The following is a 27,175-nucleotide window of genomic DNA, read 5'->3' as shown; positions in this document are numbered from 1 at the left end:
CAGTTGTTGTCAAAGTTGCTCAGTTGTTGTCAATGTTGTCAAAGTTGCAAGATAGGCTAGAATTAATTCAGTTCATCATGTGAAAACACCGACATCACAAGCATGTCTGGGTGGGTAGGTTTACGCTAGGAATTCTTCTCTTGTGCATCCCAAAGCATCAGAGCATCAAGTCATACCCTACCAGTGCTATCTCTCAAGTGCCCTGAGTCCAAAAAATTATCAAAATTTGATGAACTGTTTCTTCGAATCTAGGACATATATGATTGATTCGTTTGAACCTGCCGAGTCACATGAGGCTTCTCTACAATGGAAAATCTTGGTTTTTGATGACTAGGAGCCATTTTCAATTGGTAGCATTTTTTTGCCTGTTGCAAAAAATGTCAGTTGCATGCAATACAAAGTTGGAAGATAGGCTAGAATTGATTTGGTTCATCGTGTGAACAAACCAACATCACGAGCACATCTGGGTGGGTAGGCTTATGCTAGGCATGCTCCTCTCATGCATCCCAAAGTGTTGGAACCTCAAGAGTCATACCCTACCGACATGATCTGTCAAGTGCCCTAAGTCCAAAAAATTGTCAAAATTTGATGGACTATTTATTCCAATCCAGGACACATATGATCGATCTGTTTAAACCTGTGGGGTTGTGTGAGGCTTCTCTACAATGGCCTATCACATTTTTTGATGACTCGGAGCCATTTTCAATTGGTAGCATTTTTTTGCTTGCCGCAAAAGTCATTAGTTGTGTACAATGCAAAGTTGGAAGATAGGCTAGAATTGATTTAGTTCATCATGTGCACACACCAACTTCATGAGCACATCCAAGTGGTAGGTTTAATCTAGGCATTCTCCTCTCATGCATCCCAAAGCGTTGGAATGTCAAGAGCAGGGATAACTTTAAGAAACCACCCCCTGGGCAAAAATGTTAGGTCTCAAAGACAACTAAGAGGGGGGGGGCTTCCAATGTGGTATTTAGTACTGGTTTATAGCTATTTCCAATTTCACACACTAGTACATTTATGGGAAAGATTTGCAGAGATATACGAAAGATTTAAAAAATTTAAAGGATTTAATACAGTTAGAGACATAATTATTACAATCAAGAGCTTCATCTATTTATAGATGATCTCTTCTTCTTTCATCTTCAATTAGCCTTTGGTAGATAAATCGTCGAAGCTCACGGTATTTAAATTTTGCCTCTAGTTTAGGTCTATAGGCTCAGGCTGTATAATTTGGTATTCTGATTTCTCAAGATGGACACTCCTATCCTCTTGAGAAACTTTTATACGGAGGACTAGAGGGCCTTTTTGGGCTTCGTTAGAGACCCAACCCTCCAATCAGTCTGTAAGGAGGTTGGGATGTTCACTAATGAGGCTGTGAGGATGGTGTTGGGTAGAAAGTTTCTGCGTAATGGAAATAGATACCGTGTTAACACAAACGTTACATCCCGGTTCTTAGCATCTCTTCTGGACCTCAAAGGAGACAAGGTGGATATGTTGATGTTGTTAAGGAAGGTGTTGAAAGAAGACTTCTTTGGAGACGATGTTACTATTGTCATCTTTGTAGAAGTAGGGGTGAATATCCCTTGGGCGAATGAATTAACCAAGCTTCTCCTCCTTGACCAAATAGTGCCAATGGCTAGGCAACTATTTATTTTGAACCTAAATATGGAGTAGTTGATGTGTCATAGGAAATGAGCACGGACTTGTAGGGACTTTTTTTGAAAATGGTTCCTCCTAGATGAATTTCCAAACTACAGCTAGCTTGAAGAACTCTCATAGCTTGTAATGTCTGAATAATTCTACATGGAGGGAGGGCGAGATTCGTAGGGTAAACCATGAATGTGTCCACTACCTTTGCCCTATCCCCAACCCCCTAGTAGTTTTGTTTTTTTGGGTATTTCCTCATAGCCTCATAGGCTCACTCATTTTGGCTTTAAAGTTTTTGAGGGACTCCAACGTGTAAAAATTGTAAATTTGCAAAAGCATATAGATTAATGATAATTTTCCAAATTCTAGTTCATTTTAGTTTGCCTCTTATGGATATAAAAATGCTTTCTATTTCATTTTATTATTTTTTGTTGCCATGGCAAGATACTTAGCATAGTCATTATGTTTTGAAATAGCTTAAATAAATATTAATTTGTGTAAATATAGATTTAATTTTCACCATAAAAAAATAGCAGGTCTATTCTAATTTATTCTCTAAAGTTAAAGAAGAAACTCAGTGTTACTTCTGAGATGACCTTTTTTAAAAGATATTTGAAGTGCTTGACAAAGAAGTATTTGATAAAATATAATGTCAGGGATTGGTTGCAAGTGATAGCATCCAATAAGGATTGCAATGTCTATGAGCTACGTGTTTTTTTTGTCGACGAGCTACGTTACTTCAATATTGTGTTAAACAATGGAAATAAATTTAATACTGTGATCTTTTTTATGTAATGTTTCTTCCTTTATATTTAATATATTAAAAAAAAAAATCTAGTTCATTCTATTATTTATTTGTACATTGATTATAATTTTATAAATATAAAAAAAAAAGATGTTTATCTTGCAAAAAACAAGTGAAATAAAAGTCCAACTTACTTGTTGTAATTTTTTTTGCATAATTTCAATATAAAAAAATTGTCTAACTAACTAGATAAATGTACATTGAACATCAAAGATACATGTACATTGAACACCAAGATGAAATAAAATCTATGTCCAATGAGATGATGAAGCGTTAGGTGACGTGGTGTTTGGGTGGCAGAAATCCTATGTATAATGGGACCCACGAGAACTGATAATGGATATGTAGTGATATTGTCTTATAGACCTATGGTACGCACATCACTACCATCAAAGTGAATGGTTAACATTTATCCTTTATGTGAATGTAATGTTGGCTTGTGCATACAAATTATGTAGTTGAACTAGTGCATGCAGATGAATGATGACAAAGTTTTTGATTAATGTTGATGACTACTGCCATTGGATATTTGAAATTAGAATTGAGTGAGAGGTGTTTAAATCTTAGGTGGATTGGAAGTCTTAGTATCATACTGTCTGCACTTGCATCATTTTCCATTGTCTTGGGTTTCTTAAGAAGCATGGAAGCCAATTTCTCCTTCCATACTGATAAAAATTAGTCCCATTTCTCGGATGAATTACGAACAAGAGGCTAAAAGGTTTGTTATTGTTTAAGGATGAGTGGATGTACGACAGTGTGAAAATGTTGTTGGGAGAGGAAATTATCCGCTACAAGACAAACATGGAGGCATATTCATTGATTTTTGCTTGGGGTTTCCAATTTGAGGACGAGGTGGACAAGGTAAAAAATGCCCTGAGAGTTGTCATTGACAAGAACTACCTATTAAATACATATATTGTGTGTTCTTGTGTGATCCCAAAGGTAGGTATTGTTCCTAAGGAAGGGGTGGCTGGTTTGGTGGCGCCGCTACCACTCATTCAATGCGCTGATGATGATTTGAAGGAAAGATGCACAACTCTTGCTTGGCATGGGTGGAAGGCCTTCAAAAATTTTGTGAGGTTGATGCAATGTGATGAGGTTTTAACGGTCCTTCATGAAGTGCCATTTGTAGAGGTGGGTCGAGAATGTCAACCGAGACCCAAGACTACCCAAGAAATGAAGCGGCTCTCATAATTCTATGATGACCTAGAGTATAGGCCATTTTTGGGTTAATTTGTTCCATGTCTATTTTCTCCCCATGCCCAACTTTGTATGTATGGGGGTATGTCTTCTATAAATTTTGGTATGTTGAATTGGAATTCTGGGGGTTTTGCATGTAGTAGGGTTTTATTTTATGTTGGGAATGGTGGTTTTGGCCCTTGGGGGTGTTTTTTGAGGTGGCCAACCTTTGGTGGTTTTACTATACCACCTATACTCAAATATTTGTAATATTTTATTTCCAATTAATATAATAAAAAAATTATTGATAAAACAAACGAAATGTCATGCAAGTTTTTAAATTACATATTTAAATTACATATTTAAATTGTATATTTAATTCATTATAATGTTATATACTGTCATCCGTTGGATGACCATAGATCAACAACGTGAGGTGTACTTTGGGCCGAATGTGGAAACAATAAACATTTTTTGCAAACTTCTAACAGAAGACTTCCATAAATGATAAACATTTTTTTAAATTTCTAATGAAAGACATCCATAACCAATAAACATTTAATTAAGTATAATTAAATTTAATAAGCTCTATTTAGGGTAGAAGTTGAAAAGGTTTAAAAAGTCTTCAAACAAAAGTGATGTGTGTTTGTTGACGTGGCCAAAAAATGGAAAAGGTCTTGGTTCCCACAACAACTGACAATAGATACCATCGTCCGTTGGATGAGCACAAATCAATGGCTTAGGGTGGATTTCGGCCCAAATATGGGAAGTAAACACATTTGTGAGAAATTCACCCAGAATTGAACATTTTCATTTAATTAACTATAAGTACTATAAAGCTCTATTTTGGGCGGAAGTTGAAAAGGATTAAAAAGACTTCAAAAATAGTCTGGAAAAGTGACTCGAGTCTGGTGGCGTGCCCGAAAAATGGAAAAAGTCATGGGACCCACAACAACTAACAACATATACCATTGTCCGTTGGATAAGCACAGATCAACGAATTAGGGCGGCTTAGGGTGGATTTCAGCCCGAATGTGGGAAGTAAACACATTTTTGAGAACTTGACCTAGAATTGAATGCTTTACATTTAATTATCTATAATTAAGCTCTATTTTGGGTGGAAGTTGAAAAGGATTAAAAAGACTTAAAAAATAGTCTAGAAAAATGACTCCTCACTCGAGTCTGGTGACGTGTCCACTGTCCTCAAAATTTAGAATGAAGCAATGAATTTTTTGTTTTTTGGTGGCAAATAGATATTAATAATAATTTATAAAATTACAACAGGATTCTAGACATTTTTCCCTTTAGGTATTACTTTTGTACTTTATAGTGTTTTCAAAATAAGTGACTCATAATCATATTTCATTTCATGGACAAACCAGTAAATCTAGGGAGATTCAAAAATGACTACTAGATTGAGGAATGCAAGTTGCAACAGAGTCTGTCTGCGCCAATCTAGTGAAATAGAAATTTCGAGTAAAATCTACAACACCTACATCCCGCATTTTTTATGTTTTCTAATCTCATGGTTCAATTTGAGGGTTAGCATTTTCAAGCTTGTATGTAGCATTATTTTGAATTATTAACAATAACAACGATGGGGAAATTGGGAAGCAGTAGTTCAATAGGAAGCCAAGTGAAAAAAAATAGACCTAACCAAACTCATTAAAACACCAAGTTTCACTGATGAATACCATGATATTTATGACCCTTCTATCTATAGTGAAAACCATATCATAGATATTAGATATGCATTGTCTAATAAGGTGGAAGATCCAAGTAGGGCAAAATTTATTGTTTTCAACGCAATTTTAAAACAAAGAACAAATAAAATTGCATTGTGGGATGCTGGATTGGGAAATAAGGTGTTACCTAGAGTATTCCCTTTTCCTGAATTTGTCATGGTCTGCGTTGAAAATTATGATGAAGAAAAAAAAGAAATTGTCAATAAAAATACAAAAGTGGAAATTCTATCCATAAACGTGGGAGAATTTGCTTGTTTGTTGAACCTAGGGTTTGAAGCACAAAACTCAAACGTCAATATTGACCTAGGAAAGCTGGCAGAGAAATATGAGAGTCTCGATCTAAGTCATAAAGATTCACTTATCAGAGCTCTAATAATGTGTGATCCTCTATTGGCTCGGAATCATAAGCCTCCTTATGATTATAACACTTTTGTTCCATGGGTTCGGGATACTATTTCCTTGCTAACATTTTTCCTGGGATTGGAAAATAATAGTGAAGTGGGTGCTAGCCTTCTTGAAATGATTTTTAATATCCATTGTGTAGGTCAACCAGTAAGATATAATTTTGTTGAGCACGTTGTTCACTCCATGCAAAAATAATTACTAATGATAAAAAAGGTTCTTGTAAGACATTTAGGTTCTCATCCTACTTGTGCTATCTTCTTCTATCCAAGTATCATGCAATATTCGAGACCAAAAATCTTCACATTGTGAACTATAAGATTGATGAGAAGACTCAGAATAGAAAAGAGTGTCCAATATATGAATGGACACCAAAGATAAGGATGCATTATAATAGAAAGAAATTCAACCATTTTGTAGACTTCTTTTTGGGACCAATGTATAATGAAATTACAAACACTCCAATGCCTAGATTTCCTATGTCTTGTAGAGATTGCACTCAACTCGGAAGTCAAATACAACTGGTTGATTGGTTCTTCATGGAAGAATACATTATGTTAAGGTTTTATGGATCAGCAGTAAAACCCTACAAACTTCCAATACATGTGACAAAGAGGGTATTTACATTGGACTATGAGGAAGAATCTAGGAGAACCAAAGACCAGTGCAGAATTTGAGTCCGTTGACGAGGATGTAGAGTTTAGAAAATTGTGGAATATGGAGCATCCCACAACCATATATGATAGGAGTAATGATGAAAATGAGTATGAGGTTGAGCCCACTCCAATAACTACTATAGTCCCTAAACTATTAGGTGGATTCAATGATTCCATGAAAGAAAAATATAGCAAAGGGGAAAACATGGTGGAAAAAATGGGTTTTGAAGGTGGTCGTCGAGGTCCCAGAGGATAAGGCATTTGGTATCCACTTGAGGTACAACTACCATCAGATTCAAAATCAAAAGTTCCTATTAAACCAATCATTGGACTTGATTCATCAGATTCATCATGAAAAGGTACTACTCATTACCCTCAGGGTCCACCTACATTTGTTATAGGTTCAAATCCACAACCACCACCACATCATGGTATTCCCATTGGTGGTGAATCGAGTGCCATTGTCACTAGTCTAGAATTTGGGGATAGTATTCCTATTAGTGTTCAGTCAAGTGCCACTACGATTGGTGGGGTTGGCATGGGTACTACTTCTAATACTAGTTGTCTTGGTGTTGGACAAGTGCAATAACAAAATATCTCTCGCAAGAGGCCACTAGTGGTAGATACTCATAATATTCAGAATCCTATATCAAATGCCACTGCCACTACAAATCTATCATTTGGAGCTTCATAATAGACCCCTCAAAAGATTGTAAAAATTACACATGAAAGTGATAGTGGGACAGGATCATGAATGGTTGTTGGTACTCCTCGTAATGCATTAGTTAAAACCACAGGCTTAGGTGGAACCAAAGCCTCTTTTATTTCACCTTTCAAACATTCAGTTGCTTTAGCAAGTCTAGATTTTCAATTTCATGATTACTATGAAAAATCTGAACACACAACAAATGCAAATAAAGAAAAAAAGAGAGCATTGCATAGGGTTGCCCTGACTGAAGTTTTAGATGAACAACCTACAAGGAATGGGGTATTTCCAACATATGACCCACATAGAGATATGATGGAGTTCATGGTTGTTATGCCCCCAAATAAAGATAAAAACCCACCACACAGTCAAATAGATCCCTCTAAATTTTAAGTTAGCACCCTCCAAATGGATTTTTCTAAAGTACAAAATGTGGACAAAATTAGTGTGTCAAAAAGGACCAAAGAAGTGGTCTACACTTCACTGCTAAAGGTGGAGAGAGAAAATATAAAGTGGAGAAACAAATAGAAAAGTTACAAGCAGACTTGGCAAACAAAAAATCAAAGAGGAAAGCAATAGATAACAAGTGCAATCATTTATAGAAAATGATAAAAAATTTGAGCTCTGTAATATAAATTGCAAATCGGGAAAAGATGGATGTAGAATTGAAGGATCTGAGTGAAAAAGAGGCTAAAAGCACTTAAAAAATTGATGATGAAAGAGCTAGTTTTTAAAAATTATACAAAAGTTATGAGTCTGCTGCTACTAAAATAAGAAAAATATAGGACCTATTGGATCATGAGAAGGAAGAATAAAAACATTTGGAAGAGGAAGTATAGGAAGAAAGAAAAAAAATTGCACAAATGAAAGAAGACCTACAAAATGCAAATGATAAAATTAAAACTTCAGAGGATAGATTGAAAGATAATATGAAAAATACAATGAAGTATATACAAGAAAAAATTTGGGGGCAAATAATGACGAGGAGTGACAAGTTGTGTGAATGGTTTGAATTGAATGAAAGTCTAAGATTAATTTATATGAAAATGAAAGGGCACATTGAGAAGAGCATACATATTTATTCAAAAGAGGATATGGCAAAATAGATTTTGCAAGTAGTCTACAGTACCAATGACAGCTATTTGGCATCCAAGGGAATTAACAGATGTATTGATGCCACAATTAAGATATCATCTATCCTTCAAAAATGCTAGAAACTAAGGGAAACATCCGAAGTTATGGATAAATGTGACAAACAGATATTGAACTTGTGAGAAAAGACAACTACTTTGATTAAAATTGGTTTTCCTATGACTGTTGACCCATCAAATAAATTAATTGGAAAAGAATCTTACAAAAAAAACATGGAAATAAATATGAAGTCTGATTTAGACTTGCTTCCTAAGAAAACAACTCCCCAAAGCTTTCTATAATTCATCAAACCATTTACAACTCTAAATGTGGTATTGGGTGAAACAATGATGTCATGTCACTCTTCTAAATATGGATTGTTGATGAAGTTGGAATTGAATTTCCATAGTTTAAAGAATATTGACCTTCCATCAGACGAAGAGTGGAGAACCCTACAAAAAATGACACGAAAATAGGAAGAATCATAGTATGTATTGCACAATTTTCTGCTTTTACTCTTAATTTCAAGGTTTTATGTTTTTTCTATTTGGAATTTGGCATTGCTTGAAATAACTTTTTTTTATGAATAGGAAAAAACCATCACTCGCTATTGCTAATCCAGCCTATGAATCTATGATGCACAGTACAAACCTTCAGCCTGCAATAATAGACTATAAAGTATAATATATGTTTCAACGACCTACAATCTCAATGTCTAAGGTTTGAATCTGCTAGCTGACTACTTGGCACTGACAGGTCCCCACTGAATAATAATTAACTCAATAGTGCAAACAAATATAGATAAATTCAGAATAATATTATAACACTTCAAAAATATGATTGCTCAACTTTAGGTCACTAGCAGTCACCAATGCAGTCAACAACAATGATTTTCCTTGGTCTAAAAATTTACTATTGATCTAAATTAAGAGCCTCGAACCCACCAGATTGTGTAGAGATAGATCTAATCTTTGAATGTATTTATAATACCATTCCTTATATGGTGAATTCTGTGGAAATTGAATCTGGTATACAAATATTTGGTGAATCTCACTTAACTATAACATGACTTATGTAATTTTTGAGGCGATTATGGGTCATCCAAATAATTGGCAAATACAATATAAATGGAAAAAATTGGGGTGAATGGAGACACACGTCGACACAATGTTGGGTGAATTGGGTCTGCCTGGCTAACAAATCTTCATATGCCTATAGGTGAATTATGGTTGTCTATTAAGGCAACCTTTGAGAGTGTAGGCAAAAAAATTCAATTTACCGTGTGTCCGTTGTATATTGTATTAGCGAAATCCTTGCATAGAAACATTTAATTACATTAAACATATGGCGATGGGGCCGTGAATTTCATGGAAATTGATAATGTTCTGGCGACAAGGCCACCCCCAGTCAGTACAAAATATTCACCATTTCCTAGGTTGCTGATGTAAAAAATTTGCCACTAGTGAATATTCGTCACTAAAGTAATCTTCAGTTGACAATCATACGTTACCAGCGCAATCTCTCAAGTGCCTTGAGTCCAAAAAATGTCAAACTTTGATGGACTATTTCTTCTAATCCAGGATACATATGATCGATCTGTTTGGACCTGTGGGGTTGTGTGAGGCTCCTCTATAGTTGCCTATCCCAATTTTTAATTACTCAGAGCCATTTTAAATTGGTAGCATTTTTTGCCTACTACAAAAAACGTCAGTTGCATGCAATGCAAAGTTGCAAGTTAGGCTAGAATTGATTTGGTTCCTCCTATGCACAAAATGACATCATGAGAATGTTCGGGTGGGTAGTTGTATGCTAGGTATGCTCATCTTGTGCATCCCAAAGTGTCAGAACATCAAGAATCATACCCTCCCAATGCAATCTCTCAAGTGCCTTGAGTCTAAAAAAATATCAAACTTTGACGGACTATTTCTTCCAATCTAGGACATGATCGATCTATTTGAACCTATGGGGTTGTGTGAGGCTCCTCTAGAAGGGCCTATCTCTATTTTTAATGACCTGGAGCTATTTTCAATTCATAGCATTGTTTCGCCTACTGCAAAAACTATCAGTTGCATGCAATGCAAAGTTGCAAGATAGGCTAGAATTGATTTGGTTCGTTATGTACACAAACCAACGTCATGAGCGTGTCTAGGTGGGTAGGTTTATGCTAGAAATACTCCTTTCATGCATCCCAAAGCATCGGAACATCAAGAGTCATACCCTACCGACATGATGAACAAGTTGCTTGACAACTTCTTTGACAATTTTTTTAACAATAATGACAATTTTTGCTCAAATTGTATCTAGACTCAATCTATGACTCCTATGACCCGATAATCACTCAAATAATTATCCATGATTATACAAGAATCAAGAATGCTAATGATTGACCTTATCAATAATGGTCATGATTGACCTTATCACATCACATAAACTCAAAACATACTCACAAAACATAGACACAAAATATAGTCACAAAACATTGTCACGTATTATTAAAATAATTGCCTCTAAATATGGTCAAATCAGCTCTTGGCTATTTGAATATACAAAAAAATGTCTTACAAATCATCTCATGGGCTTTTATACAAAATTTGGCATTACAATATGTGCGATTCAGCTCATCGCCATTTTAATATACAAAATTTGGCATCTAAATATGGACAAATCAGCTCATTGCCATTTAAATATATAAAATTATGCCCCTAAACATGTACAAATCAGCTCATGGGCATTTATATATACAAAAAATGAATATAAAACAATTAGTCGATGAAATATACAAAATTCTCAAAATCATTCTACTCTACTCTGTAGAATAAAATCAAGTGAGCCTTCAGGATCGACTCTAACCCGTATTGTGTCAAGTATTGCCTCATGGTGAGATTCATGAGCTTTCCATAAAATCTTGTTATGAGGTCTATCCCGATACTTCATCAAATGAATATTTGTTGCAACAACAATGTTAGAGAAATGAAGAATATGTCTGTGTGTTTCAAATTCCTTGAACAACTAAACATCAGAATTCTTCATAGGGTATCTCCTAGGCCATGTTCCTATCATGATAACAGACATATTGGGTACTCAATACCCTCTCTGTTAATGATTGTGGTTGTCAATTTTCTTTTAGGATCAACACAACGAGACAAATAGTAATCCATTCCTTCTTCATTGTTCTAACAACTACATACACATGACTAGCATTTTATAAAGTGATAATTAATACCAAAAATAAAGTGCGATATATAACAAAATGAAACAAAAAGAATACTTGCAAAAAAATTAACTCAAAAAATCACCTGAATCCACTGATGTCTGCATCTGGCTCAATTGTAGTGCTCTAGGAAATTGATATGTATCAATAGTAAACAACAATCTACAAGACCATTTGTCAACCCTCTCTTGTGATTCACCTTCTTCCCACAAATAATACATGCATGAAGAGAAAAACCATACCATCTATCTCGTATAAATTACTAGTGAACTTGCATTTGAATTCATAAATGAGTGCATGTCACTTGATCCTGCAACTATACAACAATCTAAATAGTTTTCAATGTTAGATTTAGTGATCAACCAAAAATATCTACAATCCATTGACGAACCTAGATTACCTAGACCCATCATAGAGTTACACCATCGCACAATTATTTCTCCATCTATCAACTCAACACCACTTTCATACTTTAATTCTTCTCTAGCTAGGGCTCTTTTTACACATGCTCCTGCACCATCATGCTCTCCCTTACCATGTCCAGCCTCATTGAAATGACCAAAATGTTGTACACCACTTATCATATGCACCCTTGTTAACCAATAAAACATCATTGCATTCTTGAATTGTGTGGAATCTGACCATATTAAGTGTCAGTTGTATTGTATGTTTCTTTCCTTTAAATTATCATAGAAAACTTTAAAGCATCATTATACAAACTCTGATCATCACTTATGTAGAAGTGATAATCTCTTACAACCTTTCTATCATTTGCATGCATGAATGTTATGTGTACAAAAACAAAAACTTGTGTGGAATGATAATACATAGATTGCACTTCATTTTGAGGTTGTAGTGTATAATTTTTAGCAAAATCAATGATAGAGACAATGGTGCCAAGAGGAAATGTGTCCTTACATAACTTGAATTTCTCATCTAACCATCGGGCTCTATCTGTATGCATCATGTACTCATAAACTAGTTTCTCTTGAAACATTTTCATAAATTCAGCGACACATATATTATTTTTCACTAGCTCACATTTCTTCAAATCTTTTCCATCTTTAACTCCATATGTGATTGTCTTGTATTTTCCAAAAGAAACTGGTTTTCTACCAATTTCATGTGTTCTCTCCAAATGTACACATCTTGATAAATGTTGTAAACCACCACATATAGTACAAGAACCTTCCAAACAAGGCATCTTATAATAAATGCAACCATCATGTCTATTGAATAACACACTTGAAATAAATCCTCTTACTGACTTAGGAGGTTCTTGTATATTGCATTCCTACAAAACATCATTAGTGTGAAAAGTAGAAAAAATATGATGAAAAATATCATAGTGCATGGAAAATTCAATATGCATCCTACAACAACACATGGTTCTTACAAGATTAATCTTAATATTAAAAGGTTTTGCCATTTCAAAAAATCTTTGAGAAATTCTTATTTGAGGAAACTTTTCAAGGAATCTTTCATAAAATTTTGTTTGAGTCATATTCAAATAGTGTTTGGCATGTGGCTCATGATTTGTAGACCTCATTCACCTTCTAACAACATCTCTTTGGTTGGGCAAAAATCTTGTGTTGTTATGCCAATTTTTTTCAATTAATGTTCTTAGTGCATCAACAACAACCTTGTCTTTTTGTGATAGTCTACCCAAGAATGCCCAAACAAAATTATTATTAGGTTCCTCTATTTTTTCTCACCTCTATAATGAATTACTTAATGTTGTTCTACTAACATTTAATGACTTACTTGTTTTTCTTATCAAACAATCTTTTTTTATTTTATTGCTCATTATGATTGATGTTATGACACATCGAGTAGCACTAGAATATTTAGTACATGATTCTGAACCAATAGCTTGATATGCATCAAATAGATTTTACACAATAGTTCTTTCATTGTTACTTTCAGATGATCTTAGGCCTGGAATTTTCATTGTCTCTCTAAAATTCAGATTTTTAATCATTTGAACAACTAATTGACATCTTGCGGTTTGATTTAAGTTTTCAAAATAATTTTCCCATATTATTTTGACCATTCTCCTACAAGTTCGTCCATTCATTTTATTGGGCATTGGCTTCAATATATTCTCATCAATGTCAATTAGATACTTTGGTTTCCTACAAATGATTCTAGGAGGTGTTAATATCGATGCATTTTGTACATTCAATTAATCAAAGAGAGTAGGTGTATGTTCATCATTTAATTGATTATTCAATGTGGTCTCTTCTTCAATAGAATTAGGTTCATACAGTAAATTAAATGTCTCTTCTTCAATTGTATTAGGTGCATTATGTTCGTTTGGTAAATCGAACTGAGATTTTGAGGATGACATACCTTCTTCTCCCATTATTCTTATGTAATGTAATTTCTTCGTACGCTGCCTTTGTCTTTCCTTTTCAACCTATCATTGTTCTTTCCCATGGTTGATATCGGTTGTCCTAAATAGAATCATATTACATATATATGTAAACAAAAGTTCATAAACAAAAAAATAACCATAAATATGCATCTTATCATTATTTTTTGAATCAAAACTATTAAACAATCACAATAATATTGACAAAACTAATAAGAACAATTCAATCATTTGAAATAATGCTAAAATAAAAAATTCACTTACTTATATGCATAAAATAGTGGTAGAAGTGTAGACACAGTTGTAGTGGAGCCTTCAATGACCTCAAAAAATTCTTTTGAGGATTTTGAGGCTCTTGGGAAAATAAAACTATGTCTAAGTACTGCGTACGAGGTATATTAATAACTGTGTGTGCATTCTTAGTCCCTAAAATGTTGGCAAACACAATGGTATTTATTTTCACCCTCTAAGTGCTCCTACGCCTTAAAAATGTTATGGCAGGGCAACGAAGTAATAGGCTTAGTACCTTGTACGTGATATTTGTAGTAAATAATGAAGGAAAAGCAAGGGAGGGGGGAAGAGAGAGAGAGAGAGAGAGAGAGAGAGAGAGAGAGAGAGAGAGAGAGAGAGAGAGAGAGAGAGAGGGATAAAGAAATAGTTGGGAGAGAGAGAAGAAGAGAGAGGTGGAGAGAGAGAGAGGGAGAGAGGGAGAGAGAGAGAAAGAGGGAGAGAGGTGGAGAGAGAGAGAGAGAGAGAGATGGGGTATGGAGGAAGACAGAAGAGGAGAGGGAGAGAGAAAGAGTGGGGAGGGAGAGAATAAGAGAGAGGTGGAGAGAGAGAGAGATCGGGTAGAAGGGAGAAAGGGAGAGGGAGAGAGAGGTAGACGGAGAGAGAGAGAGGGGGGGTAGGGAAAGTGCAAGGTAATGAGTCACAAATTCAAGGAAGTCTATGTGTTGGAAAATGTGCTCTTAAAAATGGGGGCCCATTTATGCTTCGAGCCCCCAAGTAGAAAGGTAATTGGGGCCCGAAGCAAAAATAAACGGGCCCCCATTTTGTTCTAAAATGGGGGCTCACTTTTAAACAAAAATGGGCTATCAAAAATGGGCCCTCATGTTGTGGATTCCATTTCAAGGTTCCATGACTATCCCAGGTACACATTCAATCATCTATTTTCACATTTTGTAATTTTCTTGTATATTTTTCCTGTTTTTTGTGTATTATTTACATTTTTTTGGTATTTTAAAAAAAATAAAAAAATTAGCCTATAAATAAATTTGTTTTTACATTTGTAAATTCTTAATTTTGATCTAAAATATTCTTCAACAGTTAACCCTAAACCCTAATCAACAAATTTACAAATCAAAACCAAACCTTGATAGTTAACAAAACAAAATATCAAATTTACAAGATACAAGATATCTCAGAAACATCACAATGAAAACCAAATCGAAACAAAATCAAAATGAAAATGAAAACCAAATCGAAACAAAATCAAAATGAAAACCAAAACAAAACCAAAACTAAATGGAAATCAAAACCAAATCCAAACCAAACCAAATGAAATGGCACAATAGGACCGTTAAATGTTTCTAGGAATTATATTTTTAGGTATTGGGCCTTTCAACCAATAAACAAAAAAAATTAACCACTTCTAGCAAGCCACAATTCCAATTCCTTAAATTGAACATATGTACCAAAATTGTTTTTAATCATCATTAGGAAATATTAAAGTTACCACTATTAGTATAACCTTAAAAGTAATTAACATTACTCTTCAAATTTTAGCTATCAAAGTTTAGGCCTAGGTTTATGCCATGCCATGGCATAAAGGTCCTATTATGGTCCTATTATGTCATGTCATGGTATAAAAGGACCAATTATGGACACATTATGCCATGTCATGGCACAATAAGACACATTATGCCATGATGGCATAATATGTCCTATTATGCCATGACATTGCATAATAGGTCTATAGTTGGTCCTATTATATCATGTCATGGCATAATAGGACCTATTATTCCATCATGGCATGATAGGTCCTATTATGCCATGACATTTCATAATAGTCCACCTATTATGCCATCATGGCATAACAGGTCCATAATGGGACCTATTAAGCCACAACATGACATGATTTTCTTGAATTGCCAACTTCATCATCTAATTCATCTCCAACACTGAAACTGTGCTAATTCAATATGTTTACTTGGTATGATAGGATAGATTATGGACCTATTATGCTATGATGGCATAATATGTCCTATTATGCCATTACATTGCATAATAGGTCCATAGTTGGTCCTATTCTATCATGTCATGGCATAATAGGACCTATTATGCCATCATGGCATAATAGGTCCTATTATCCCATGACATTGCATAATAGTCCACCTATTATTAATATGACCTATTAAGCCATGACATAACATGATTTTCTCGAATTGCCAACTTCATCATCTAATTCATCTCCAACCCTGAAGTACTAATTTGACATGTTTACTTAGTATGATAGAACTAATTATGGATCTATTATGTCATGTCATGGCATAATAGGACCTATTATATCATGTCATTGCATAATAGGACCTATTATGCCATGATGGCATAATAAGTCGTATTATACCATGACATTGCATAATAGGTCCATAGTTGGTGTCCTATATTTTTTGGATACGATTTTTAAAAACTTATAAATATCTTGCATATCATTTAACATATCCACACCTAGAGGATTTGGTCTTGAATAAAAATTAAAAAAGAGAGAAAAGTAAAGATAATTTTTTTATTCATGGGTGAAAACCATTCTTATGACACCTTGGACAAGTACCATGATGAAGACCAAATTCTTGCATCATGTATAATCTAATTTTTAAAAGTACTGTACACTTAGGAGTATACCATAATCCATTCAAATTCTCTTTATTCTCAAACATCCTTATCATCATCCATATCATGTATCTCACATTCCTAGTTTTTTGACCTTGATTCAAGTGTTTTAATCATTTTGAGACATGTTTTAGGAAAATTCTAATATATAAAATCCTCGTTACAGAGAACTCTTACACAATTTTAGAATTTTTAAACAAAATTTATTAAAAAATAGAAATTAAAGAAAAAAATATCCTGTACACAAACATCCATACAAAAAAATTTAGAAGATGAGTAACATATATCCACATCTCTACCAAAGTAGGGAGTATGAGTTGAACATGTGAAGCCTACCTGGGTAGATATCTACCCAAGTAATCTTATCCTATCCTAGGTGCAAATATGCAATACAATAGTTGGCTAAATACAAGAAAATAATTGTGCACCAACAAAGTGAATGTAAACATTGAGGTGACACATAACATAAAAGAGAAACCACTAGATATGAGATATTAGTTTATCACCTAGATTTAACTCTTACTTTTCCTTCATTCATAATTTATCTTTCATATTGTTCACTTTTCACATCTACTTTATCTTTTGGTAGCTATTTATGTCCTTTATGTTTTATCTCCGACTTTGGGAACATATATGTTTAATTTAATCTTTTATGTTTACTTCATATTCTATTACCCCACTTGTAGGGCATGTTTAATATTTTCTCACTTGATTTCCTTTCATGATTCCTACTTTTACTTCATATGTTTTATCTCCTTTTTTTACATTATCTAATATTTATTAATAACTACTAATTTCCCATAATGATTTATGTCTTTTACTTTAATCTTTGTTCTATCTTATGATCTTCAAGACTATTTGCTTCACATATGTTCATATAGTGTTTTTTTAATCTTATTAAAGCATTATCTTATGTTTGTATATTGGTTAATCTATCTTCTTAAAGTATTATCTTATGTTCATACATTGGGTAATTTATTACTTTAGATCATTTTTGTATATCCTTCCATTTATATATAATTATATCTAGGTACACTGATAACTAGGTCTATATGATCTCTTACTCTTATGTCTAGTTACTAAAAACATGTTATTTATTATTTGTCATCAACGACTTATCATCATTATTTTATTTTTTTAAAAAGAGCATGCTATTTACAATCCTTTACTATCATGCCTATTATTTGAGAGAATATAATAGATTATCACTATTTCATCATGCATTTTTGCATCTTAGTATCATATGATTGTGCCTCACATGATGATCTTGTATGATCTTATGATCATATCCTTTTTTATAGAGCATAATGATCTTACATTTCAATATCTTATTTTAAGCACTTATCATCAATCCTTATATATTCTTACACTAAGGAGGACCATCTTATTTCCCACTTCTTTATTGATCTTGCATTGGCATATCTTACAAGAAATCCTACTTATATCAATATTATATTATTATATCACATAGCTTGATCCTACATTAGAGGCATCATGGTACTCCACTATCATGCATATTTAATATTTTAAATTAGATATTATACTTATCATATTATCATAATTTGTATATTTGAATATTTGCACCATTGTTGAGCTTCAAATCATTGATCACTTTTGATCCTAACTATACTTTTCTATCCCATCCATCATAGTGATCCTATCATACTTCATTTGAAAGTATTGAGTCTTTTTCTAATAAACCTACTTGTCCTACTAATCCTACAAGCAATATTTGATCATACACATTGATGTCAAGTTGGACCATTTGTTTTAATGTCATGGTCACTTTTACCTATATGATGTGTACTACATCACCATTATTTTGACCATATGTTGATCTTAGTTAACTTTTTTTTACAAGTTCATGTATGAAATATTTTATATTGATTTTAATAGTTGATGCATTTTACAAGAAATGAATGCATTAAATTGAATATATAATAGATTTATGAAGTTTCATTGAAAGTTTTTATTAAGTTTTGTGTGCAAATTTTATATTTAAAGATTCAATAGTATGTACATGTATATTTTTTAAGTTCAATATTATATTATATTTCATGTGTATCTCACTCAACAACATAGAAATGTTATTATGGATAAGATATTTTATTTCTTCAATCATAATTTGAAAAACAATAAATGGCTTTGCAAGCGAAATATCACTGCAAAGCATCGACACTCTCTTCCCTACACTTGAGACTATCACTGGGTACCTATCGGGGCTTCACGAACCATTTCTTTGTTTTGGCTAACAACTCTCGGGCCGAGGTTCCCGATATGGCTGCTTCATGGACTCACGAACAAGAGGCTTTCTTTGCAAAAACCAAATATGCCTTGATTAAAATGGATAGGGCCCCCCTCTTCCCTACAAAGGATGGGATCAGAATTGGCAGATGGTTAAATGTAGAAATAAATGGGTGTTAGGTCAACCAAAATTCCACAGCCAAAATTATTAGCATTGCTATGAGGAGGGTTTTGTAAAACCTAACCATCCAAAAAGCTCCAATGACCAAAATTTCATTCCTACACGGAATTCCTCTATAATATGGACAAAGGGTAAGGAAACCCTAGGCTGCCACTCTACTACAAATTATCAAAATGCAAAGGACTTCAAGCATCCTAAGGTGGACTCACCAATGAATCCTCCAGCCACTTTGAAAGGGCTGGTGGTTGAAATTGATACTCAAACCCTATCCAAGTATCAAACACATTGCAAAGAATGCATGATCTTTGCTCGATGGGAGGATTGGGGGATCCCATCTAAGCAAATTGCTAATTGGATGTAATCCTTCAATAACCTGGTAAAAATCGACTTCCTTCCTGATAATTTCCTTGCTATTAAATGTGGTAATCAGGGTTTGAGAAATAGACTGTCGTATGGGGACATATTAACATACAAGGGTTTGTGTTTAGAATGCTGGGAATGGTAGCCCCTTTCTCTCCCATCCTAGTCAAAATCTTGCATGGTAAATAGAGCAATTTCAATTGAAAAATTACCAGTAGAATTGCGAAATAATGATTTCTTAAGAATAATAGGCAATAAAATTGGGAAATTTGTAGGGGCTATAAAAATATCTCTTAACTTATTTAACTAAATTCTTATTGTTAACATGAATATCAATATTAAAACTTTAGAGCCCATTATGCTAAAAAATGATAACTGTAGTTTAACCCTAGAATTATCCTTTTATAATGGCCCCATCGAAGAAAATATCACAAGGATATTCTCTCCTGAGGTGCCTCATCTTGGGTCAGTTCTCAAGAGCATGGGTGCTCCACTAAAATTTTTGGAAGGGAGGGGGGGTTTACTTTGGAAAGCCTTAATGCTAAAATAAATCCTAAACATCATCCCTCTGATCCTTTAGAGAACAGATGTCCTCAATCCTCTCCCAAGGGTTCCCTCTTCAAGATCCCATGTCCCCTTCTCCCTCCATCATTGGCCATGGGCATGCCTCTGATAGCTGATTCAAAGATCAGCGATATGGACTTAGAAGAAGGTGAGATTAGTGAGCTGCCTCTTCAGAAGGATAAGCCAGAATTAGTTAAAAATACATCTTCTGGTTTTTGAAAGTCAACCAAAGATGTTGAGCCCCTCGGGGTCTTCCCTAACTGTTTAGCTCACCCCCTCTAAGAAATTAGTGGAGAAGGAAAGTTGTTCCTTGTTTATGAGAATGGAATCTAGGCAGGTTCAACCTGTTAGGGTTTCAAGCAGATCCAAAGCAAATATGAACTAACAATTATATGCAGATTTAAATACAAAAGATAAAGAAATAAAACAGGACATAGATAACACAAAGATTTAATGTGGTTCACCCAGAATGGGTTACGTCCACCATACACAGTCATCCAATCTTTCTTATTATCCAGCAAAAATAGTACATCAACCTTACAATGCCTTAAGCATCCCAGCCACTTATAACATGCATTTTTAGGGCAACAAACAAAGTCTGCCTTTTTAGGTTTTTATTACAATGTCGGTTTTCATCAACAAAAATACCCCCAAAAAAATTTGCTGATCAATCACCACATTTCAACAATTTCCCACTTGGAGACTAATCAGGCTCCACACTGAACAATCTCCCACTTAGAGACTGATACTACATGACACCACTGCACATGCTCCATCTGCTGGATAAAACACTAGGATTCGACTGGTATAAATTCCACAATTATCAATCAAGAAGACCAATAGAAACTGATGAAGAAATCAGCTTCTCCTATGGAACTGCCTTCATGAACATATCGACAGGATTCCCACTTGTGTGAATCTTCTCAAGCCATAACTGACCCTCCTCCAAAATAGTCTGGATGAAGTGGTACCAGAGCTGAATGTGCTTTGACCTTAAACGAAAAGAAGAGTTCTTTGAAAGATGAATGGCACTCTAGCTATCCGTATACAATGGGCTATCCTCTTGTGTCTAACCCAATTCCTCTAGAAAACATTGCAACCAAATCATCTCCTTGCTGGCTTCTATAGCAGCAACATACTCAACTTCAGTGGTTGAAAGTGCAACAACCTTTTGTAGCCTAGAAATCCAAGTGACTGCAGTTCCACCTATAGTAAAAACATACCCTGTAGTGCTCCTCCGTGAATCAATATCACCTGCCAGATCAGAGTCAACAAATCCACTCATAGCAGCATTAGATCCTTTGAAACATAATGCCTTCATAGTGGTTCCTTTCAAATACCGAAGGATCCATTTCACAACATTCCAATGTTCCATACCTTGATTACTCATAAACCTATTCACAACTCTCACTGTATGTGCAATATCTGGCCTTGTGCATACCATTGCATACATCAAACTACCAACAACTGATGAATATGGGATGTTAGACATTTTCTTTACTTCTTCTCGTGCCTTTGGGCACATCTCCTTAGTCAATTTGAAATGACTAGCCAAAGGTGTACTAACTGCTTTTGTATCTTGCATGTTAAATCTTTTCAACACCTTCTTTATATATTCACTTTGGGACAAATTCAAGGTTCTATTTTTCCTGTCTCGTGTAATCCTCATATCGAGAATTTGCTTAGCTGCACCCAAATCCTTCATAGCAAATGACCTAGCTAATTTTTGTTTAAGAACATTTACATGTTGCATGTTAGACCCAACAACAAGCATGTCATCAACATAAAGCAACAGGATAATATAACTGCCATTTTCAAATCTCTTAAAATATACACAATGATCAGAATGACATCTATGATAACCGTGTTCAAGCATGAAACTATCAAATTTTAAATACCATTGTCGGGGTGCTTGCTTTAGGCCATATAGATTTTTCTTCAACCTGCACACCAAGTTCTCCTTACCATTAACCTCATATCCCTGTGGTTGCAACATGTAAATTTCCTCCTCCAAATCTCCATGGAGAAAAGTTGTTTTCACATCTAATTGTTCAAGATGTAAATCATCTGCAGCCACAAGACTAAGTACAAATTCTAATTGAAGTCATTTTTACAACTGGAGAAAATATTTCATCATAATCTATACCCTTTTTCTGTGCAAAACCTTTTACCGCAAGTCTGGCCTTATATCTTTTCTGACCTCCTTCCTCCTCCTTCAGCCAATAAACCCATTTGTTAGGCAAGGCTCTTTTTTCTGCAAGTAAAGGGACTAAGTCCCAAGTCTTATTTTTCATCAAGGAGTCCATCTCCTCTTTCATGCCTACAGCTCCCACTGTTGTTTGGCATCCACCTGCATTGCTTCTTCATATTCTTCTAGTTCACCGGAATCAGTTAATAATATAGAATACAAAGAAGGAGAAAATCTTTCAGGGGGTCTACTTGACCTCGTAGAACATATAACACTTGTAGGAGTTTGTGGGACATTCTATTGTTGCTAAGCATCAGGTACCTATGGCATTTCATTTTCAGGAATCTCATCCAACACCACATATTCTTGCTTGTCCTATTCATGCTTCATTTCCTACATCTGTTCTTTATACATAACATTCTCATTGAATATAACATCTCTACTTCTATTTATTTTCTTATTTTCAAAATCCCATAACCGATAGCCATATTCATCTATCCCATATCCAATGAAGGTACATTTTTGAGATTTAGCATCAAGCTTGGTTCTGTTTTCTTTATCAACATGGACAAAAGCTTTACAACCAAAGGTTTTCAGAAAAGAATAATTTACCTTTTTACCAGTCCATGCCTCCTCTAGAATACCACCATCCAAAGGGGTTGAAGGTCCTCTATTTATCAAATAGATAGCAGTATTTACAACATCTACCCAAAAATGTAAGGGCAATCCAACATGCAATCTCATGCTCCTCGCATGTTCCATGATAGTCCTATTCATTCTCTCTGACACACCATTTTCCTGTGGAGTTCCTGGAACTATCTTCTGCTTTCTAATCCCATTTAAGGAGAATTAATCTTCAAATGCTTTGCTACAATACTCACCTCCATTATCCGATCTAAGACACTTCAACTTTTTTCCTGTCTCATTCTCAACCAAAGCTTTCCATTTCTTAAAAGTTTCAAAAACATCTGATTTTTGTTTTAGGAAATATACCCATGTTTTTCTGGTTGAGTCATCAATAAAAATAACATAATAACAAGAGCCACCAAGAGATGATACCTGAGCCGGTCCCCATACATCTGAATGCACAAGCTCTAACTTCTCACTCTTCTTCTCTTTCCCAACCTTGAGGAATCTGACTCTTTTTTGTTTGCCATAAACAGAGTTTTCACAAAACTCTAAATCAATCTTCTTTAGTCCTGGCAATAGATTTTTGGAGTGAAGGATTTTCATCCCTTTCTCAGTCATGTGCCCAAGCCTATGGTGCCACATTATCAAATCTATTCTTGCAACATCTATTATTGTTGTCCCTACAGTAACATTATCTGTAGCAGCTAAGGTAGAGTAAGTGTTACCAGTACACAAATATAATGTGCCTACCTTCGCACCTTTAACTACTACTAATGATCCTTTACTGACCTTCCAGATACTGTTTGAGAAGGTAACTATGCAACCTTCACTACCTAGTTGCCCTACAGAAATTAAATTTCTTCTTAAGTTAGGAACATGTCTTACCTCCTGCAGAAACCAGTCATTACCATTCTGCAACTTGATCTTTATCTTTTCTTTTCCAACAATATGACAGGGCTCATCATCACCCAAATATACCTGTCCAAAATCACCTTGAACATAATCTAGAAAATATTTTCTATGGGGTGTAGCATGAAATGAAGCCCCATAATCTATTACCCAAGAATCATTAACATTATCCAAACATAAGATTAATGCATCTTGTAAAGTATTACTTGCAATATTAGCTTCCTTACTGTCATTTTCATTTTTGTCTCCTTCTTTGTTTTTCTGAGACCAACAGTCTTTCATTAGATGAACAGGCTTTCTGTAGTACCAATAATCTTTCTTTCCTCTAGATTGAGAGCATCCTTTCTTTGACTTCCCTCATGACTTCTCATTCCAAGGGCCTTTTCCTCTTTCCTTTGATCTTCCTCTGGTCTCCATATTCAAAACACTACCTGATGATGTTGGACTCTCACCTATACTTTTCCTTCCCATTTCCTCGCTTAGGATAACACCAACAATATCATCAAATACCAAAGTATTTTTACCAGAGATAGAGTTACTTATAGCCATAACTAAGCTATTCCAACTTTCTGGCAAAGAACATAAAATCAGGAGAGCCCTAACCTCTTCTACAAAGGTAATTTTTACCAAAGACAATTGACTGGTAATTGTATTAAATTCATTTAAGTGCTCCGCTATAGATCTCCCTCACTCATTTTCAAATTAAACAAATGCTTCATAAAAAATACCTTATTCAAAGCTGAGGGTTTCTCATACAGCTTAGCCAATGTTGCCATCAAATCTACAGTCATTTTTGCTTTTGTTATATTGAAAGCTATAGATGATGCAAGGCACAATCGAATGGATCCTAGTGCCTTTCTATCTAAAATGTCTCATTCTTCATCTAACATTGTGGTCGCTTTCTTTGCCTTTCCTTCTAATGGCCGCCACAAATCCTTTTGATACAGGTAATCCTCCATCTGCATTTTCCATAACTGATGATTCTGGCTGTTAAAATTTTTGACCTTGAATTTGGAATCCTCCATTGCTCCCACTCAAATATGAAAGTCTTGCCAATTTATAGAAAACCTCACTCTAATACCAATTGTTCGGGTTTCAAGTAGATCCGAAGCAAATATGAACTAACAATTATATGCTGATTTAAATACAAAAGATAAAGAAATAAAACTGGACATAGATAACATAGAGATTTAACGTGGTTCACCCAAAATGGGTTACGTCCGCCATACACAGTCGTCCAATCTTTCTTATTATCCAGCAAAAATAGTAAATCAACCTTACAATTCCTTAAGCATCCTAGCCGCTTATAACATGCATTTTTAGGGCAACAAACAAAGTCGGCCTTTTTAGGGTTTTATTACAATGTCAGTTTTCATCAACAAAAATACCCAATTTTTTTTTTTGTTGATCAGTCACCACATTTCAACACAACCAACCTTTCAAGTCTCAAATAAGGAGGCCACTAAGGAGGTAGAGGAATGCCCTCCTCCTTTGAAGAATGACTTTGAAGCGAATGCAAAATTTGAGAATGAACGAGTAGCTAAGATAATTAACATCATTGCCAATTTTGTAGGGGAATAAGTAGTCAATGACCTAATGGAACAATTTGTAGATGAGGTCTGTGATTCTGAGGAATTGGAGAGACAAAGGAAACTCTATGTTAAAAATCTAATGGAAAATGCTAGAGTCAATTTAGAAACAGAATAACTCTTTATAACACTGGACAATCTGAAAAATGATAATCCAAACACTCTAGGCATTCATATCTTTGAAGAGAGCAAGGCCTCTCCTGACTACGCCAAGCTCTTTAAGAGAAGAGGTAGAAGATCCCTTGCTAAACTAAGAGCCAAGGATGGGGAAGCTAGGGGTCAGCCTAAAATTTCATCTCTTTTTAATGCAGGGGAGGGGAAGTTCCTCCCCATAGAGCCATGAAAATCATAACATGGAATGTTAGGGGCTTGAATGCCCCTAACAAACAATGCATCTTAAAGCTTTGTATCTCTGAATCAAAACCAGACATAATTTTAATCCAAGAAACTAAAATGAACTCTTCTGAGATCGACCTTTTTGAGAAGAAACTAGGCTTTTGGAAGCTGAAGCATTCCCCAGCCATGGGGGCCTTGGGAGGCTTAGCAATCATCTAGGATTCTAGATTTGTCTCATTTTAACCATTAGATATTAAACAAAATTGGATAGGAGGAACAGTAGCAAGCTATAACAACAAGCTAAGATTTAATTTGATCAACATTTACGGTCCTATCCAGAATAGGGACAAGGCTCAAGTTTGGCTGGAACTTGAGGCTTTCCTTTGTATTCACCCGAATGAAGTCTTTATTATTGGTGGAGACTTCAATGCCATCATTAAGGTAGAAGACAAAAGGAGAGTTAGTACCAAGCTCCCCCCAGTAGTTGTAGACTTCAATAACAGGATCAATAGAAATTCTCTGTTGGAAATCCAGATGACAAAGAATGCCTTTACATGGAACAATAGAAGGATAGGTTTCTGCAACATTGCGGAAAAAAATGGTAGCTTTTTTATCCATGGTAGGCTCTCGGAGCTCCATTACACCATGGAAGAAGAGCCTCTGCCTTTATCAGGCTCTGGCCACTTTCCACTTCAACTTAACATATTGTCAGACCACTCTCCTGGAAACTGCCCCTTCAAATTTGAAAGCATGTGGTTTAGAGATGTTAACATCATAAACCTAATTGAACAATGCTAGAATGGTTCAGTGTTCTCAAGATCAAAATTTTTTATTGTGGCAAACAAGCTGAAGCTCATCAAGAGGTAGCTCTTGGAGTGGAATAGGAAAAAATTTGGCAATATTTTTGATAAGAAACTCTTAATAGAAAAGGATCTTAAGGATGTTAACACTAAAGTTCTGGAGAAGGGGATGGACAAACGTCTCTTCCTTAAGGAAAAATCATTACTCATAGAGTATGAAAAGACTCTGTCAAATGAAGAGATCTACTGGAGACAAAAATCCAGGGAGACATGGCAAAAAGATGGGGACCACAACACCAAGTTCTTCCACAATAGTACCAAGTAGAGTAGATGGGTTAACTAAATCTCTAATATAAATAATTGTCAAGGAACCATCCTATCTGAACCGGCCGATGTTGCCTCAGAAGCTGTTAGGTTCTTTGATAATATCTTAAACAATACTGATGGTTCCAACCTTAGAGGCCAATTAAATATTATCAACAATCTCCTAAAACTCATTAATGATGACCACAATAAATGCTCACTCAAGAAATTCTCTGAGGAGGACGTTAAATCCTCCCTTATGAAGATGAATCTAGATAAGGCCCCGGGCCCAGATGGCTTCCCCACTAGCTTTTTCCAAAAAT

This window comes from Cryptomeria japonica, chromosome 4 (assembly GCF_030272615.1).
Source record: "Cryptomeria japonica chromosome 4, Sugi_1.0, whole genome shotgun sequence".
Classification (NCBI taxonomy): Eukaryota; Viridiplantae; Streptophyta; class Pinopsida; order Cupressales; family Cupressaceae; genus Cryptomeria; species Cryptomeria japonica.
This window is presented reverse-complemented; position numbering follows the sequence as displayed.